Raw genomic sequence first — 19,693 nt, 5'->3', positions numbered from 1 at the left:
TATTCTGGTCTCTTGAGGGCTTTTAATAATTAGCTGAAACAACTTGGGAAGGCACATGCTCCAATGATGTAATGCTTTCTTACGCACTGTGATCTTATCTTATCAAGTGATCATCCCCTCTTGGCAACATCTCAAGCCTTAGGATGATTAAAGAAATTGACTTTGTAATCTCGAATAGCCCCTTTTAAAGATTTTTGGAAATTTCATACTTTAATATGGGGTTTAACAGTAAGTTTTGCTGGGTGAAACCCAGGAGATGGAGGTTCAAATCTCATTGAGTATATGGCCTGTTGTATCTTGGCTAGATGGAGGTTCAAATCTCATTGATTATATGGCCTGTTGTATCTTGGCTAGAAGAATAGGCTACCCCGAGCGGAGGTCTTGGCTCTTGTTAAGGCATAAGTTAATTGCTATTGTGTGTGGCTTGCAGGCTGTTGCACCTAGCCTAGATTTATAGTGGCAGCTAGTTGGATTTGATCTGAGCCTTGTTCAGGATAACTCTCGATAATCCTGGATTATAAAAAAAAATGGAAATTTCATTGTTTAATTACGTCATCATCATAATAATAAACCTGTATATGAATTAATTTATAATATATTTTATATTTTAAAATTAATTAAATTATAATTTTATTTTAAATTATTATTAATTAATAATGGAGATTCATTTTATTGGATTATAGAGATTTATCTTACTTTATTATACAGATTTTTAATTTGTAAATAAGTTTCCTTACAATACAGTGAGCCAATTCAAGAATTTATCAATATTACAAATTTCAAAAACCCATGATTTATTTCATATGACATTTTTTTAAATCAATTTAATTAAAATGACAAAAAAGACATAACTACTTTTAAGATAAATTCTGAATTTTAATTTACAATTATTATTAAGAATATTTTGTAAAGATTAAATCACTACCATTCACTTAATAATTATAGATAATTGAATCAAAATTCTAAAACTTCTATTCCAAAATAAACATACCTATTCACATAATTATAATGTTAAAATTTAAAAGAGGATAAACATTTTTATATAATCCAAATACACTTAAAAGTGTTAAATATTACCAAGAAAAAGATCCAATGTATTTTCTAAATTCTAAATTTCACTTACTCTTCTTAGTCTTCTACCATTTAATAAAAAATAGATCTTACTCTTTCCTTTCTAATATTAAGGATAAGATATAGCGTTAGCCATCAATTTGTGGTCAAATGCCTAAATTAAGGGAACCTATAAGTTTAATAAGAATGTGGCCAAAATTCGGACAAAAATGAGACTCTAATACCAATTCTGATAACCAACGCTAGACCATGAATAAAATAACCAAAAGAATTGAATACAAAGTAATCCATTTATTATAAAATGTATTATATTGAATAAATGTTAGCGATCAATTTGTGATAAAAAGGCTTAAATTAGGGAAATTTATAAGTTTATGACCAATAGAGAGAACATAATGGCTTTAATAAGAATGTCGCCAAAATTCAGACAAAAATGAGACTTTAATACCAATTATGACCACCAACCCTCGACCATGAATAGAATAACCAAAAGAACTAAATACAAAGTAATCCATTTATTATAAAATGTATTATATTGAATAAATGTGTGGAACAATGATATGATGTAATACAATGAAGCCCCTATTCCTAAGTGGGTTTCCCATTTATGAATAATCATATCTTTTTTAGACATGTCATTTCATAATACTAATTATTATTTAATTATGACTTATTTAATTATATTATTTTATATATTTATATTCATAACATCTCACTCATGGGACCTCTTTGTGTTGCTTTACACTCAAATATTTTTCCAACCGTGCAAGAAAGACATCAAACATAATTTGCATGCAAAAGTTATTCCGCCTAGAAATTGAAATTCTTATTTGACCACCATGGTTCAAGAGGAGACCATGTCAGCCCTGGTTACTCATGTAAAAGGGGCTAGCCACATGAATACTGTGAACAAGACTCTATAATGATCAAATTTGTAACTTTATTTAAGATTTGAAGGATTCAAATTGAACCCTAACTAGTTATTGGGTTGTGTTATAACCGAACCACTAGGACGAAAATATGTTCCATTCATATTGATTGTATCTTGTTCCATAGTAGAGGAAACCAAACAATTGGGTTTGGTGTCTATCGTAGGCTACATGCCTCAAGTAATTCCATATAGAGTTCCTTCTCTTTTCTACTTGCATTATTTCCATTCCAAGAAAAAGAGAATAGATTGGCCTCACCTTTTATCTAGGTTTTCTCCTACAAGGGTTTCTAAAGGCATATCTTGTGCTCATTGTTTATTTCTTTGAGATACTAGGTTTGTGTAGGTTGGGAAGGGATTTTTATTCATTGTAATAAGTGGGTACTTCAACCAATATTCGCTTAGGCCATCCTATTTAATGGACGATTAAGATTCTTATATGATATTGTGTAGTCACAAGTTCCATTATTCCATAGATTCTATCTAAATGCCCAGGTCTTCCCACTGCAATGGATCTTTTTTTCATCTATTGTGGAATCAAATTCCTTAGTTTTGATTGGCTATTTCAAAGAAACTATTGTTTCCATCGTTCCTTTCCTGAATTACTAAGATTTTATCTTGATCCTTTGACAATTTTGCATGCATATATTATGACCAACCATAGGTGACATTTATCTCATAATGATAATCCTTGGCTTGGAAAGAATCTATAGTCATGGGTTTTAAAAATACTATAAAATTAAAAGTACTATTGTGTTTGGGATCACACCCAATTTGTAACACTTTTTAATTGTTGGTATTTAGAACTTTGATTGTTGAAATAAGTATGAAGTAATTGATCATATTTAGATCAAATAATCAACAAAGAATTGATCCAAATTGATTCCAAAAATTTCTTGGAGATAGATCATTTTACTAGAATAGTTAAATGACCAATGATAAGTAATCATAGACATTATTAGTTCCTATTGTTCCACTCTATCTTCCATTACAAGAAAAATAATTGATATATACATGACACTGTTTGAGCCCAATAAAAGAAAAAAAAGTTATTATTGATCCAAATGATAAAAAAATGACATGTCTTATTATTTCAAGAGATAGATACATAAAAATATACTTACTCCAATTGTTATCCTAACTCTTCCTGGAGGATTTCATCCACAAACTCAAATTTTATAGGATGATTGACATCACTCATCATGATTTAGGTATTACATTCGTTTTTCCAAGTATTGGTTATATGTGTAGAACCAACTTTAAACATCTAAGAGCTATATTTCAACCTATTTCTTCCATTATTTTCTAGTTTATGGTTAGAATGGCTATGATAAAATATCCTTTCTAGATTATGGGAATGAGGAATAGAAAATGTCTAGCTACCAGGATCAAACTTGATCCAATCCCCCAACCTAATTGGTGATAGATGGCTAAAAATTGGTGTCAAATTATATGAATTAGACCAGATCAATAATTTATTTTGGAAGAATGCCCTTCTTTCATAGATATAATCTGATCTTCATATTGAATCTGCAATAAATATTTTTCTCTCCTCTAAGAAGAAAAATTTCTTATAAAAAATATGGGATGATCAATAGATGTTAGGGTGACACAAAGGTAGTCCTACTAAGTCAAAATCCCATGGAGATCCCTATAGATAATTTCCAATGATTTAAATTGTGCCTTCTTTCAAATTTGATTAATTATTCTACATGATTTATGAGAAATCATATGTATATGTCCCACCAAAGTTTGTATTTGTAGACTTGGATTATTGTTTCCCACTGAGTTCATCCTCCCCAATGAATTCCAAGTGCCAAATAAAGGCATGAAAATATAAATATGTTAGAAATTATCATAAAATGAGTACCTTACTTAATCATCCTAGAATACAAGTTGATCAGATATAAGTGGTGATGTTTTTCCAAGAATATCTCATCAATCACTTGTTCCTTCAAGAGAGATTAAAATTGGATTAATCCAATTTTTTTCCTGTCAAATTGTTTTATCTTTATAAGTTAAGTATCATAAATATTTTTATGATCCCTTCACTTGAAAGAGAGAGATATACATAAGAGAAAAGAGATGAAACACATCTCCTAAAAAATAAGATAATTTGTTTTATGAAAGCATGCTCTAGTCCCTTTACAAAATGATAATTATTAGGTTAGTTGTATTCTTATATGTATAGTTAAATGGTATTCCCATCACACTCAAAGTTATATCATGCAGTTTGGAGTGCTTCTTGGAACAATGTTTATCTTCATAAGAACAACAAAAAATGATTAGAAGAATGTTAGTTTATAATTTTGAAATTATCTATAATAAAGGATAACAAAATATGGTGATTAGTGCACCTTCAAGGAGGAGGAATACACAAAGATCTTGCTATGTGCTATTTTGATTCCACAATCTAATTTGGTGGAAAAAGTGATAGTAGAATGGAAGTAAGATTATAAGGTATGCAACATCATTCAACAAACAAGAAAAAAACCAAATGCATTAGATGAATATGTCCGAAAAATGATTTACTATGGTATAAGAATCACACACACACACACACGCACACATATGTTCAACTGAAATTGAATGTCCTTTTGGAATTTCACACTTCTCATATAATAGGGAATTTTAGGGTTCTTGAAAACCCAACATGGGAGCAAGAATATTTTTTTTATGGCAAGCTTTTAAAATTGATGTTCAAAATCTGTGGTTGAATGTGAGGTCTATTAATAGAATAAAGGAGAAATAATCAAGACCTCAAGTCTCTTACAACCATTATCCATACTAATTCAATATTGGGAAGAGGTCTCAATGGATTTTTGATGGGGCCAGCCCACGTGGTTCCGCCACTCCCAAGCAGATGTGTAACGCTCCTATGAATCAGACAGTATACAAGTGATTTGGTAATAAATTTTAGTTTGATTTATAATCAACTTGGGTTACGGCATGTACTGTGGTGGTCTTATCGGTGGACAATTTTCCCTCCTCGGGATCCTGGAAAGTTTTCGGCTTTGGTTTTACCCTGTTCGCGCCCTTTGGGTTATTATTGTTACTTGGTAGTTTAGCTCTACTGTCTCTGCGATTTTTTCCTTTGCATTTGTTGTATTGTCTGTGGTGAAAACACAATGCGGTTCCTGCCTGCTCGGTTAACTGTGTGGCAAACGTTTGGTTGCGGTTCTGTTGCTCTAGGTCCGGCTTGTATGCCTCGACGGTTGCTTTGGTAAGTTCGGCTACTTTATTGTTTATCTATTTGTTCCTCTGTCGTTTGGCATTTTCCACTGGCGTCGATGTTTGTCACGGTATTGTCTGTTCGTTTCCCTCAAGAGTCCATGGTTATTTGAGCATTATAAGTTAATGGCATTCTGGTTACATTCTCGGTTCGTCAGCCTCCAAGTTCGATGGGTTTCACGGCTTGGCCTATTCGGCTCTCTGCTAATTCAACTGGTAAGCTCTCGTTTCCTGCCAGACTTCTTTTCCGCTGCTTATTTAGACTCTAATAGCTCGGCTCCTCTGTGAGCAGGGTTCGTCCGTTTGAGGGTTTTGCTTTGCAGTTGCGGCTCACCTTCAGGTATGATTTCTTGTTCATTCTCTCGGCATTTTCCCTTTCAATTTCTCTGTTTCTCGCTTTTCTTCAAGGGTTGGTAACTAACCCTTCCTCCCTTCGTCCCTATGTAGGTGGAGTCGTTCACTGGGTCGAATGCATTGGGCTTCTGGCTATTCTGGATATCTTCTGGGTAGAATTGTTTCCTTTCTTGTCTGTAATGGATTCTTGTTTGGTTCATTAGTTTGGTTGTTGGCTACCGTAACGACCCATCTTTAATTGCACATATTATGTGCCCCTGTATAAAAAATAATAATACTAAAATATAATAATAAAGCAATAAAAATGATAATTATAAAATAGAATAAAGATTTAGTATTGTATGAATAATTAATTAATTAATCTAAAGTTTTAAAGTTATATTAAAACAAACATAAATAAACTTTATATATTAGAAAAAAATATATATATATAAATAAAACAAAGTATATATATATAAGGTACATATCAATATAATCAAGTAATATAAAGTATGTCATATAACATAATAGTGTTAATATATATATGATGATCAAACGTTATAATACCTTCAATCTTATATATATAAACCATCGCATAAAAAGAACTAAACCTTAAGCAAAGCAGAAACGTCTGTACGGGAGGATGACTCACAGCTGGAGGAAGCTGTCACCGCGAGAGTAAGCGGTGGAGTCGTTGGTGTACAGGGCGGCCACCGCTTAGCCCTGACTATAAAATCACCGAGATAGGGCTGAGAAGAGGAGGGGAAAAACGGAGAGTGGAGGGTAGGAGAACCAGGAAATCAGGAGTTCAAACCAGAGGGAGCTTTACATTGATCTGAGGTTCTGGGCACGGGGGCAGTGAGCTTCGGTGAGAAGCTTACTGGATTGGCTGGGAGGAATTGGTTTCCCGGTAATTGGATCAGAATAACCGCGGCGTCATCAACTACATCGGAGCAGGCAGCAGTTCAGGTAGGTGTTCGAAACTCCTTACAGTTACTGTATTTCTGTTCTGCTTATCACCTTATTTCAGTTATGGTCTTTACAGCTACTATAGTGAGTAGTTCTCGCCGCGGCTTTTGTTCATGACCCTGTCAAACACTAGGCTTGTGAACTGGGTAGGGTTTGAAGCTGCGTTGAACACTAATTTATATGCTGAGATGGACTGTTAATATTTGTATTTATGCTGAGATGAACTGTTAATTATATGTGGAAAGAAAACTTGTATCGCCTTTCAGTTTCGTTTGCATACCTTGTAAATGTATTTGTCTGGGCGCTGTAACTCGTGACCAGTGCTGGTTGGTGTCACCTCTCGTTTGGTCGTTTGTCCTTTTGCTGGTTCGAAGTCTGTCAAGAACATGTAATAGGTTTTGTACATGAAAGAAAAATAAAATGTAGGCACAGCATGGAATTGTACAGTCTCTATTTCTTTTTGAGGACGCACGTAAGAGTTGTTTGTGCACTGAAAAACAAGATGTATATCTTTATTTCTGTTCTTTCTTTTCACTTTTCACTCCCGAACCCCTATGGGCTTGCTTTCCCTCGTTTTTGTATCATTGTTCTCAAGCAGTTAGATAACTGCTGTCAGTTGTTCAATTATCAGTTACATCAGTTATTTCATATTTGACATTTATCCATGGCTAGCTTGTTTCCCTTTGTTTGTTTTTACAATAGTATATAACTGTTCATCAACTAATGATTCTAACTAATATTACTGTTCCTAATTAGAAACCATTACAGTATTCTAGGCATTTTTAAACAGAAACCAACAACAACAAATAATTAAAATAATTAAAAATAAAGACGAAACAGACATGCTATCCGTTCTGCGAGCTGTGTTCTCTGTCCTTCTCAGAAACCATGCCAACCTTCTTTCTATCTCCGCCCTGTTAACCAGATGCTCCTGCATCAGGCTTCCGGGGTAAAAGAAATTTCATGGCTCCGTTCCATGAGTTCCTCCACCGAATAGCCAGCCTTCTGAATCTGTGCCGTGTCGAGCCACGAGCTGTCCTCCATCGGACGGTCTCTCCACTTGACGAGGTAACATAGATATTCCTTCCTGCGCGTCTTCTTGGCTACCTGGGTGTTGAGGATCCCTTCAATCTCATGGGTCCGGGCCGAAGGTAACTGTTTCTTCCAAGAACTACTTTCTAATTGGGTGTCCCGTTCTGGCTGTACCGTTTCTTCCAAGAACTGCTTTCTAATTGGGTGTCCTCTGCTTGGGCATTATATGGGAACAGATCTGCCACATTAAAAATAGGTGATATGCCTATGTCCGGTGGCAGCTGAATCTCGTAAGCGTTGGTTGAAAATTTCCATAGGATCTTGCATGGACCAATTTTCTTATATTTTAACTTATTATATGTGCCTTTAGGAAACCGTTCCCGGTGCAGATGCGCAAGGACCTCATATCCAACATTAAAATGCACCTCTCGTCGTTTTGAGTCTGCTTGCTGCTTGTATTCCTGTACGCTGTCCTGCAACCTTAGTTTGACTTTTTCATGAAGCTCGCTCATTGCTTCTGCAAAATCTTCCCCATCCGCACTTCTCCATTCCAGCTTTCCCAAATCTCGCAGTTCATGTATTCCTCGAGGATGCATGCCATACAAAATCTGAAATGGGCTAAGTCTGGTACTACGATTGGGTGAATCGTTATAAGCGAATTCTGCCTGGGCAAGAGCTCGATCCCATAATCATGAATTTTCTCCAGTCAAACTCCGTAATAAATTCCCCAAGCTCCTGTTCACCACCTCCATTTGTCCATCAGTCTGCGGATGATACGCAGAGCTGAAATTCAATTGCATGCCCAACTTTTTCCACATGGTGTGCCAAAAGTGTCCTGTGAACTTTACGTCCCTGTCTGAAATGATAGTTTTGGGTAGGCCATGTAATCTACCAACTTCCGTGAAAAACAGGTGTGCCACGTACGTGGCGTCACTAGTTTTCTGGCAAGGAATAAAATGAGCCATTTTTGAAAATCTATCTACCACCACCATTACCGAATCATACCCCCACTATGTTCTAGGCAATCCGAGAACAAAGTCAATGCTGACCGAATCCCATGGCCTGCTTGGAACGGGTAGTGGTGTGTAAAGTCCAGTATTCTGACTGTGTCCCTTTGACAGTTGGCAGACTTTACACCTGTTTACCAATCTTTGTACATCCCTGCTCATTTTAGGCCAATAATAAAAATGTCCGAGTTGCTCCAAAGTTTTGTTGATTCCGAAATGTCCCGCTAATCCACCACTATGCTTCTCTCGTACTATATTCTCCCTCATTGAACAGTCCGGGATACATAACTGCCCACCTCGGAACAATAATCCTTCCTGTAAATTATAGTCTAACCATGGGCTTGTGTTTCTCAATACGAGATTTTGGCAGGCTTCAAAAGCTTCCTTGAAATCTGTGTCTGTCTGATACAAATCTTTCAAATGTTCGAATCCCATCACCTGTATGCTGCTTTCCTGTAGGAGCAAGGCTCTCCTGCTCAAAGCATCTGCCACTTTGTTGGCTTGCCCACTTATGTGTTTTAACACAAAAGTAAAACTCTGCAAATATTCTACCCACTTGGCGTGCTTATGGTTTAACTTGTGCTGCTGCATTACATATTGTAATGCCGAATTATCAGAAAAAAAACGAATTCATTGCCCAGTAGGTAGTGTCTCCAATGTTTTAAAGCTTGGACCACTGCATAAAATTCCTTGTCGTATGAGGAATATTTCTGCCGACTCTCATTTAGTTTTTCACTAAAAAATGTCACTGGTCTGTCTTCTTGACTGAGCACAGCGCCAATAGCTGTTCCACTTGTGTCACATCGAACCTGGAAAAGTTTATTAAAATCGGGCAGTCTCAAGATTGGCCTCTCTGTGATCTTCCGCTTCAAAAGCTGAAAACTGTCTTCTGCCGCCTTGGTCCAACAAAAAGGTTGACTTGCCTTTTTGATGGTCTCTAACATTGGTGCGCAGATTTCACTGAAATTTTTAATAAATTTCCGATAAAAACTTGCCAGTCCATGAAAACTACGTACCTCAAATAAGCTTTTTGGTGATGGCCAATTTATAATTGTTGCAATCTTTTCTGGGTCCATTTTCAGTTCATTTTCTGCAACCACAAATCCCAAATAGACCAGCTCCTTCTGCAGGAAAGTGCATTTCTTCAAGTTTATCAGAAGTTTGTTCTGCTGTAACTTCTCTAACACCCTTCGAACATGTTGAAGATGTTCTCCCTTCGTTCTACTGAAAATCAAGATATCATCAAGATAAACTATCATGAACTTGCCAATAAATTCCTTTAACATCTCGTTCATCAATCTCATGAAAGTACTAGGAGCGTTGCTTAATCCAAATGGCATGACCAGCCATTCGTACAGTCCCTCATTGGTTTTAAATGCTGTCTTCCACTCATCTCCTTCCCTAATCCTGATCTGATGATAACCACTCTTCAGATCTATTTTTGTAAAATAAGCTGCCCCACTAAGACAGTCCATCATGTCGTCCATCCTGGGTAAGGGAAATCTGTATCGAATCATGATTTTGTTAGTAGCCCACGAATCTGTACACATTCGCCATTCTCCACCCTTCTTAGGTGCAAGTACTGTTGGTACTGCACAGGGGCTCAAAATTTCTCTGATCAGTCCCTTATCCAGCAACTCCTGCACTTGTTTGCGAATTTCTTCATTGTCTTTCGGACTCATCCTGTACGCTGCCTTGTTTGGCAAGCTTGCTCCCGGTATAAAGTCAATGTGATGGTTGATACTCCTCTTGGGAGGCAATTTGTCAGGTAAATCATCAACCACAATGTCTTGGAATTCTTTCAACAGCTCCTGAATTTCTATAGGTAGTTCTGATTTTCCTGTGTTCAGCAACGTCGGTCTCGTCCTCCTCACAATTGCATAATTGACCTCATTTTCCTCAATCTGCTTCACAAACTATTTTCCTCCAATTAATAGTGCCTTTGTTCCACTCGGTTCCACTGCATCCTCTTCCCTGATGGGTACAAGTGTATGTTTGATCCCATCTTTCACAAATTTATAACAATTTGTCTTCCCATCGTGTGTCACATTACGATCATACTGCCACGGTCTCCCCAGTAGTATATGGCACACGTCCATTGGCATGATATCACAGACCACCGTGTCATGATATTTGTCAATGCGAAATTCAACTTCACACTGTTCATCAACTAATAACTGGTGGCCTTTATGTAGCCACGACACCCTGTAAGGTGTGGGGTGTTTAAGTCGCTTCAGTCCCAGCTTTTCCACCATTTCAGTGGCAACCAAATTGTCTGTACTTCCGCTGTCTATTATTAATTTACAGCACTTCCCAAGTGATTTGCAAACTGTTCGGAACAGTGCCTTTCACTGGGTCTGTTCAGCCACCTCCTTGGCTGGTTTCAACAGTACTTTATTTAAAATTAAAGCTTCCCCTGTTTCTGCCATATTTTCTACCTCCCGGGGTTGTGCTTCAGCTTCCTTAGGCTATGCAACAAGTGTTCCCTTCTGGCCCGCATGCTCAGCTTCTGGGCATTCGAAGGATCTGTGCCCCCACTTATGGCACCTGTAGCACTGGACATTAGTCCCTCTTCCGTGGCCATTTCCTCGTCCCCGCTGATATGGCCGACCTCCTCTGGTGCTTTCTCCTTTCTCTGTTGTCCCTGAAGCTCTGGAACTGTTGCCTTCCTCGTTGTTTGCGGCAGTTCTCCGTCTGCCATAGGACTGTCCTCGTCCTTTGCCATTTCCTCTCCCTCTCCTGTTGTTCTGTCTCCTGTTGATTTTTTCCTCCGCCATTACAGCACTTTGAAAGGCTTCTTCAATACTTCGGGGAGAGAGAATGCTGATCTCATCCAATATTTCCATTCTTAAGCCATTCACGTACCTTGCTGTTTTTTCAGGAGTATCCTCTGTATAACCAGCACGTAAATTTACACGATAAAACTCTTCTGTGTATTCTTGTACAGTCATACCTTTCTGCCTTAGATTCTGTACCCACCGATAAAGTTCAACCTTGTAGTCTTTAGGAAAAAATCTACCCTTCAGTTTTGCCACCATCCTTGGCCATTTTCTTATCGGCAGTTTGTTCATTCGCCTTCTGTCCGCTTGGAAACTATCCCACCATAGGGCAGCGTGTCCTTTTAACTTGGTCACAGCAAATCTAACTCTTTTGTCCTCACTGATCTCCTCATTTTCAAAATATTTGTCTAATTCACTCACCCAATCCAGCAAGACATCCGCGGACAGACTACCATCATAGTTAGGGATCTCCGGTTTGGGCTTGCTGCTGGCTAACAGAACTGATCGCAACAGCCTCAACTCTGGGGCTTCTTCCTCTGACCCATCTGTAACAGTTGCTGCCTCGTCTTCACTGTCATCCCCAAGTTCCGGGTCTCGTCGCCTACCCGCCTCTACTGCTTCCAAGCGAGCTGTAAGGATTCTCAGTTGTTCTCTCAATCCTTCATCTGCTCCTCTACGTGCACCTCTTCCACGTCCTCGTCTTTGTACTTCCATCTTCCTCTACTTCCTCAAAATGCTGCTCTGATACCACTTGATGGGGCCAACCCACGTGGTCTCGCCACTCCCAAGTGGATGTGTAACGCTCCTATGAATCGGACAGTATACAAGTGATTTGGTAATAAATTTTAGTTTGATTTATAATCAACTTGGGTTACGGCATGTACTGTGGTGGTCTTATTGGTGGACAACTGTCCCTCCTCGGGATCCTGGAAAGTTCTCGGCTTCGGTTTTACCCTGTTCGCGCCCTTTGGGTTATTATTGTTACTTGGTAGTTTAGCTCTGCTGTCTCTGTGATTTTTTCCTTTGCATTTGTTGTATTGTCTGTGGTGAAAACACAATGCGGTTCCTGCCTGCTCGGTTAACTGTGTAGCAAATGTTTGGTTGTGGTTCTGTTGCTCCAGGTCCGGCTTGTATGCCTCGACGGTCTGGTGTCGCTTTGGTAAGTTCGGCTATTGTATTGTTTATCTGTTTGTTCCTCTGTCATTTGGCGTTTTCCACTGGTGTCGATGTTTGTCACGGTATTGTATGTTCGTTTCCCTAAAGAGTCCATGGTTATTTGAACATTATAAGTTAATGGCATTCTGGTTACATTCTCGGTTCGTCAGCCTCCAAGTTCGATGGGTTTCGCGGCTTGCCCTGTTCGGCTCTCTGCTAATTCAACTGGTAAGCTCTCGTTCCCTGCCAGACTTCTTTTCCGCTGCTTATTTAGACTCTAATAGCTCGGCTCCTCTGTGAGCAGGGTTCGTCCATTTGAGGGTTTTGCTTTGCAGTTGCGGCTCACCTTCAGGTATGATTTCTTGTTCATTCTCTCAGCATTTTCCCTTTCAATTTCTCTGTTTCTCGCTTTTCTTCAAGGGTTGGTAACTAACCCTTCCTCCTTTCGTCCCTATGCAGGTGGAGCCGTTCGCTGGGTCGAATGCATTGGGCTTCCGGCCATTCTGGATATCTTCCGGGTAGAATTGTTTTCTTTCTTGTCTGTAATGGATTCTTGTTTGGTTCGTTAGTTTGGTTGTTGGCTACTATAGTGAGTAGTTCTCGCCGCGACTTTTGTTCATGACCCTATCAAACCCTAGGCTTGTGAACTGGGTAGGGTTTGAGGCTGCGTTGAACACTAATTTGTATGCTGAGATGGACTGTTAATATTTGTATTTATGCTGAGATGAACTGTTAATTATATGTGGAAAGAAAACTTGTATCGCCTTTCAGTTTCGTTTGCATACCTTGTAAATGTATTTGTCTGGGCGTTGTAACTCGTGACCGGTGCTGGTTGGTGTCACATCTCGTTTGGTCATTTGTCCTTCTGCTGGTTCGAAGTCTGTCAAGAACATGTAATAGGTTTTGTACATGAAAGAAAAATAAAATGTAAGCACAGCATGGAATTGTACAATCTCTATTTCTTTTTGAGGACACACGTAAGAGTTGTTTGTGCACTGAAAATAAGATGTATATCTTTATTTCTATTCTTTCTTTTCACTTTTCACTCCCGAACCCCTATGGGCTTGCTTTCCCTCGTTTTTGTATCATTGTTCTCAAGCAGTTAGATAACTGCTGTCAGTTGTTCAATTATCAGTTACATCAGTTATTTCATATTTGACATTTATCCATGGCTAGCTTGTTTCCCTTTGTTTGTTTTTACAATAGAATATAACTGTTCATCAACTAATGATTCTAACTAATATTACTATTCCTAATTAGAACCCATTACAGTATTCTAGGCATTTTTAAACAGAAACCAAAAACAACAAATAATAAAAATAATTAAAAATAAAGACGAAACAGACATGCTGTCCGTTCTGCGAGCTGTGTTCTCTGTCCTTCTCAGAAATCATGCCAACCTTCTTTCTATCTCCGCCCTGTTAACCAGATGCTCTTGCATCAATTTTATTAGACATCTACTAAATTTCAAAGGAAAGAATGTCATGATGGTAGTGGTAGTACTAGATTGACTCACAAAAAAAACATTTTTACTCTCTTTCTCGTCCTTTTAAAGCAAGTATGATAGCTACAACATTCACGGAAATAGTTCAACAACTACATTTATTCCCCATGAGTATTGTAAGCAATACAGATATATTTTTCATTGGTACTTTTTGGACAAATTATTTTCTTTTTTTAGTACTCAATTGGTTTGCAACTCCTATTACCATCCTCAATTTGATGGAGAATTTGAGTTTGTTAAGAAATTTCTAGAATGCTATCTTCATTACTTTGCATATAATAAAAATACATAATGAGTCAAGTTGTTGTCCTTGGAAAAATGGTGTTACAACACATCCTTACATACTTCATAAAAATATCAACATTTATGGCATTTTATGGATAGAATCTTCCATTGGGAAATGAATGCTCAAGTAATGTATTACTAGTTAGAGAACCAACATGAGGTTCTCAAACTATTAAAAGAAAACTTGATTACAACACAAAATAGGATGAAACAACAAGCATATCAATATCAAAGTGAAAAAGAATATGAAGTAGGGCATTGGACATTTTTGAAATGACAACCATATAAATAGATATATGTTAATCAATAAAAAAAATACTAAGTTAGCATTCAAGTATTATGGTACCAATAATGTGTCGCAGAAGAGTGAAATTGTGACTTGCAAATTGGAGTTGCACTCATCTTTACATGTACATCGCGCTTCCATGTTTCTTGCTTAAAGAAGATAATGTGTGACAAGATCCAAGTTCAAACTATTTTACTAGATATTGATAAGGAAGAAAAAATCACAATATATGTACTAATAAGATCTAGTTCTAGAATCATTTTATCTCGTAAATTCTTTTTATTATAAAAAAGGCTTCCTACTCAAAGAGTTCAATATAATTCTTAGAATGTAGATATACTTCTTTTATTTCAAGCTATTTAGATGTTTGTGTCATAACACAAAACCACATGTATCTAAAGTGAGTTTGACATAAAGATTTCAAGCTTTGGCTAAATCATTGGACGTCGAAGAAAAATGTTACTATAATACTAAATATATTATAACATCTCAAGAATGAGTTAAAATATTAAAGAATAATTTTTTTTAAAGACTTCATCAACCTAATATGAAACATCTAAACATTTCTTTCTTTTAACTATAATATAATATAATATAATATAATATAATATAATATAATCTTTATATATATATATATAAACGCAACAAACTCTTTAAAACATCATGAATAGAGTATAAAACCATTTTTCAAATATTATATGAAAAATTATATGTATATTTAATTTATCAAAATGATCATAAATAACTTCTTTAAAGCATCTAAATAAAGTTATAAACTAAATCGAATGAATTAATTATAAATGAAATGAAAAAAATACTAACGGCATCTCTAGGAAAATAAAGAAAATATTCAATTATAAATTTTAAAAACATCATGAATAGATTATAAAACCATTTTTCAAATATTATATGAAAAATTATATGTATATTTAATATATCAAAATTATCATAAATAACTTCTTTAAAGCATCTAAATAAAGTTATTTACTAAATCAAATGGATTAATCATAAATGAAATGAAAAAAATACTAACGGCATCTCTATGAAAATAAATGAAAATAAAGAAAATATTCAATTATAAATTGTTTCAGTAAAGATTGGTGTTACAAATTGTGGGTTACTCAAGAAAACCTGGATAATGCTCCATGGATACAGGTCCAGAAAGTACAGGTTTTGCCATTCCACAACTCAATTTTGTTTTGTTAATCAAAATCTCTGGACACATAACGCCGCTAATGATGGGCAAGTGAATAGACATTTTGAAATGTTACTGCACGGACAGAGACAAAGTTGTCCACAGTCCGTAATAGAAGAAATAAGCAAGCATGTAATATATACTATAAGAGGATGCCTCTGCTTTGTATCCCTGTATATTCTTTAAAAAATCCGAATTTAACATTGATCTATTCTAATAGATTGCAACTTTTTAAATCTGTACTATAGATGGGTATTCTGAGTATGGGATAAACTTACCCAGTATCCACAGCAAATCGACAAAGCTTGTATAAATTGAAAAGGGTTTGACCTACACTTTCGGCCCTCGAGGATCCAGTTTCCACTTCTGGGTTAAACCATCCGTCCTTGCATTCTAAATCTCTGAAAATGAACACCATAATTTATATATAAAACGTAATATCCTTAATGGTTAAATTCAAACGATATTCATGACAAAAAAGAAAAAGCTCATGAGAATAGGGGGAAAGAAATTTACGGTGCGTGCTGAGCCAACGACCACAGCGCAATATAAGTCCAGCCTAAAGTTATAACTATGCTTCTCATTATTTCTCGCTGGCACTGGCTGTCCAAGTAGAAAATGAAGTCCATCATCTCGAGAACTAACAACTCTAGGAAAAGCAAGCTTCTAGATCTGGTTGTGGTAGAAATTCAAATCGGTAAAAGAAAAATTGGAATGGATAAGGGTAGGAAGGTGGTGACGACTTGGGATTTAAGAGATGGGTTTAGTGTTTGATACTCCGGCAAGTAGTTTCAAACATGGAGAAAGTAGTTTCAAACATGGTTGTTGGTGAGAACGTGGGAAATGTGCCGTTAATCATGGTTGTTTTGGGTTCTTTGAATTCAAATTGAATTGAGTTTTCGTTTGATTGGCTTCCAGGTAGCAGCAGCAGCCGCCGCCTTGACCAAAAGGTTGGAAGTCCCCAACATCTGATTACAACGGCCCACGGGAAACCGAGCTTGATTCGCCGGTCAAAAGGCCTTTATAGGTACAACGTGGATTGGACTCACGAAATTAATTTAAAAAGTTGAAATCTATATGTTTAAAGAATTTTAAAAAGCATCTCAAATAAGAAGGACTCTATGTTTATGTTCGTTCGCTTTCCATGGTTGAGATTGATTTGATTATGCTCTCTGGTTTCTTGTTTCTCGTTTGTGGTTTTTATGTTCACTGCAATTAAAATTTTTACAATTTCAAATATTACAATTATAATTAATAAATAAATAAATTTGATGACACAATGTATTTGATTTTTCACTTTGTTATATTTTATTTTGTTAATTGAATTCGTTTTGATAGTTAGTTGTTAATACAAAAAAGACATTTTTTAATACTTCTTAGTCTTAAATATCAAGTTATTAGTCCTAATATTTTTAGAAAGTTAGTGAAAATTAGAGCAATGCTCTATAAGGTTCTAATTTTTTATTCATATTTATATTGGTAAGTTTAACATGTTATCAAATCAAGTTTAAGTTTCTTTACAAAATGGAGAGCAGGTCACAAAGAAGGAGATATGAGGGTGTGATAAAAAATCTAAGACCGTGAGTAACAGATTTGTGAATGGCTAAAGAGAAGTTGCTACCACTTATTGAGGATTTCCTTTGTCTAAGTAGAGTAGGGTTCGAAAAGGAGAGTAAAGAGATTGAATCAAGAGAAATAATTCCCCGAATAAGTGTGATAGTGATAAATACAGTTATTGTTGAGCTGCTCGATGAGCTAAAGTAGTGTGGATTGCTTTGGCAACCCCTCTTTGTCAAAATCCAAAAACTAAGATATAAGGTTTCAAAAAGGGTCAAAAAAATCAAAGTTGACAACAAAAGTGATCAATTGCAAAGTTATGATGTGTATAGGGCATGGTAATCTAATAGCGTGGATTGCTTTGGCAACCCCTCTTTGTCGAAATCCAAAAACTAAGATATAAGGTTTCAAAAAGGGTAAAAGAATCAAAGTTGACAACAAAAGTGATCAATTGCAAAGTTACGAGGTGTAGAGGGCATGATAATCCAAGAACAATCGTGTTATGAAACCAGCTCAAGAAAAGATAGATCAATGCCTTAGAATTCAGCCTCTTCGAGGGGGCAACCTCCTTTACATTACATAAATTAAGAATTCTTCGATGATACAAATGAAAAGACCTCCTTTCTATATATAGGAGTCTAAGGGATCATAACATAATCAAAGCCGCCATAACAATAATAATGTAAGGGCACAATAATAACAATAGTGGGCTTCTATGGGGCACAATAGTAACAATATGGGCACTACATGGGTACATGAATTTAATAAGTGGGTTATACTTATAACAATGAGCAGTTACACTAGTAGTATAGGGGCCTAACATGCCCCTTTCCTTCAAAAAGCATTGTCCTCAACGCTTGAGTAGTTCTTGATGCTTCTGTATAAAATTCTTTTCCTCCCATGTGGAATATTCAGTGGGTAAGTTCTTCCACTTGATGAGATACTCTGAAATTGATCGATTTCGCAGCTGTCGGGTTCTTGTTTCTGTGACTGCTCCAGCTTCCAATATGATTTTTCCTTCCTCTTCAATTTCTGGCAATATTGTTTGAATTGGGATCTTTTGCAACTTTTCAATAAGTGGCCATACTTCTTTGTCCTTCTTCCATTCATCCCTTGCTTCGTTTATCCAATCTGTTTGGATAATATAAATAACACAAAACAATGCTTCCACATCCTCATCCTTGAAGAGTCTTCCCATTCGTAAGGTCGCCATTTTTTAAGTGCATGTAGTATTGCCAACATTTCCTTCTCATAAATAGCTTGCCTGAGATGTAGCAGTAAAAATACCCAATCACCTACATGAAAACATTTTTCACTACGATGTTGATCTACCTGTTGTTTCGTTTGATTTTGCACCGAAGTGGCATTATCCTTTAAAAGTTGGAGAACTTGTTGTTGATGCTCGATGTGATCTTTCACTGCTTGAACCTTTTTCTTCTTGATATGTCCTTCTATCTCTAGAGTTTGAGGAGTGGTAATTTCTTCCAATCCTTTACAAGATATGGTTGGATTCATTTCTTGATGCTCGATGTGATCTTTCACTTCTTGAACATTTTTCTTCTTGATATGTCCTTCTATCTTGATAGTTTGAGGAGTGGTAATTTCGAACAATGAATTACAAGATATGGTTGGATTCATTTCTTCTTTCTCGATGTGATCTTTCACTTCTTGCACCTTTTTCTTCTTGATGAGTCCTTCTATCTTGAGAGTTTGAGTCGTGGTAATTCTTGCCAATGCTTTACAAGATATGGTCTGATTCATTTCTTCTTTCTCTAGGGTGGGGTCCTGGCGTATATCTTCTTCTTTTGATATTTCTTGATCCTTTTCTTTGTCCTCTTAATATTCTATGTAAAATAATTTCTTCTCAGCACACTTATGACCTTTAGTGCATTTGCTATCACAATTGTAACAAAGCCCTTTTTCTCTTTTTTCTTCCAATTGTTGTGGTGTAACCCTTGTAGGTTGTGGAAGGCTAGGAGAAACAACACTTCCATCTTTATAGTTGTGAGGGGTACGCTTCCTGGTTTCCATAATTTTTCTTTCCACTATGTCACAAAGCCCTTTTACTCTTTCCAATTGTTGTGGTGTTGCTCTAAAGAAGGTGTTGCTCTTTGTATCCTCATAATGTGCTATCATTTCCTCCGTGAAAATTGACCATGTAACAAGTTGTTTATGAGAACAAAGCCCTTTGTACCATAAAAATTGATCTGGTTCTAAATATGAAGATGCAATACATACCTTTTGTAACAGTTGTACACCATGTAGATCAAAATATTGCTCCATTTGAAGTATCCAATTTACCAGATCCGTGCCATCAAACTTCCTCATCTTGCTTTTTCTTGATTTTAGGAGCTTGACCT

The 19,693-nt window shown here is 36.4% G+C and overlaps 1 pseudogene across 1 annotated transcript in view; it reads right to left on the bottom strand.

Annotated features, from left to right (window-relative positions):
• LOC149185712 (uncharacterized) overlaps positions 1-16,360 on the bottom strand; it is a 63,705-nt pseudogene extending 47,345 nt beyond the window's left edge. The window contains exons 1-2 of the transcript XR_016256069.1: positions 16,293-16,360; positions 16,055-16,177 (exon numbers count right to left, since the gene is read on the bottom strand). The product of XR_016256069.1 is annotated as an uncharacterized LOC149185712 (transcript). The remainder of the gene's footprint in view (positions 1-16,054; positions 16,178-16,292) is intronic.
• Between the last annotated feature and the right edge of the window lie 3,333 nt (positions 16,361-19,693).

This window comes from Pinus tabuliformis, chromosome 3_1 (genome assembly GCF_031772625.1).
Source record: "Pinus tabuliformis cultivar Carrire ecotype Pingquan chromosome 3_1, CPIR1, whole genome shotgun sequence".
In the NCBI taxonomy this organism is placed as follows: domain Eukaryota; kingdom Viridiplantae; phylum Streptophyta; class Pinopsida; order Pinales; family Pinaceae; genus Pinus; species Pinus tabuliformis.
The sequence above is the reverse complement of the archived record's forward strand: the minus strand, read 5'-3'. Positions and strand labels throughout refer to the sequence as shown.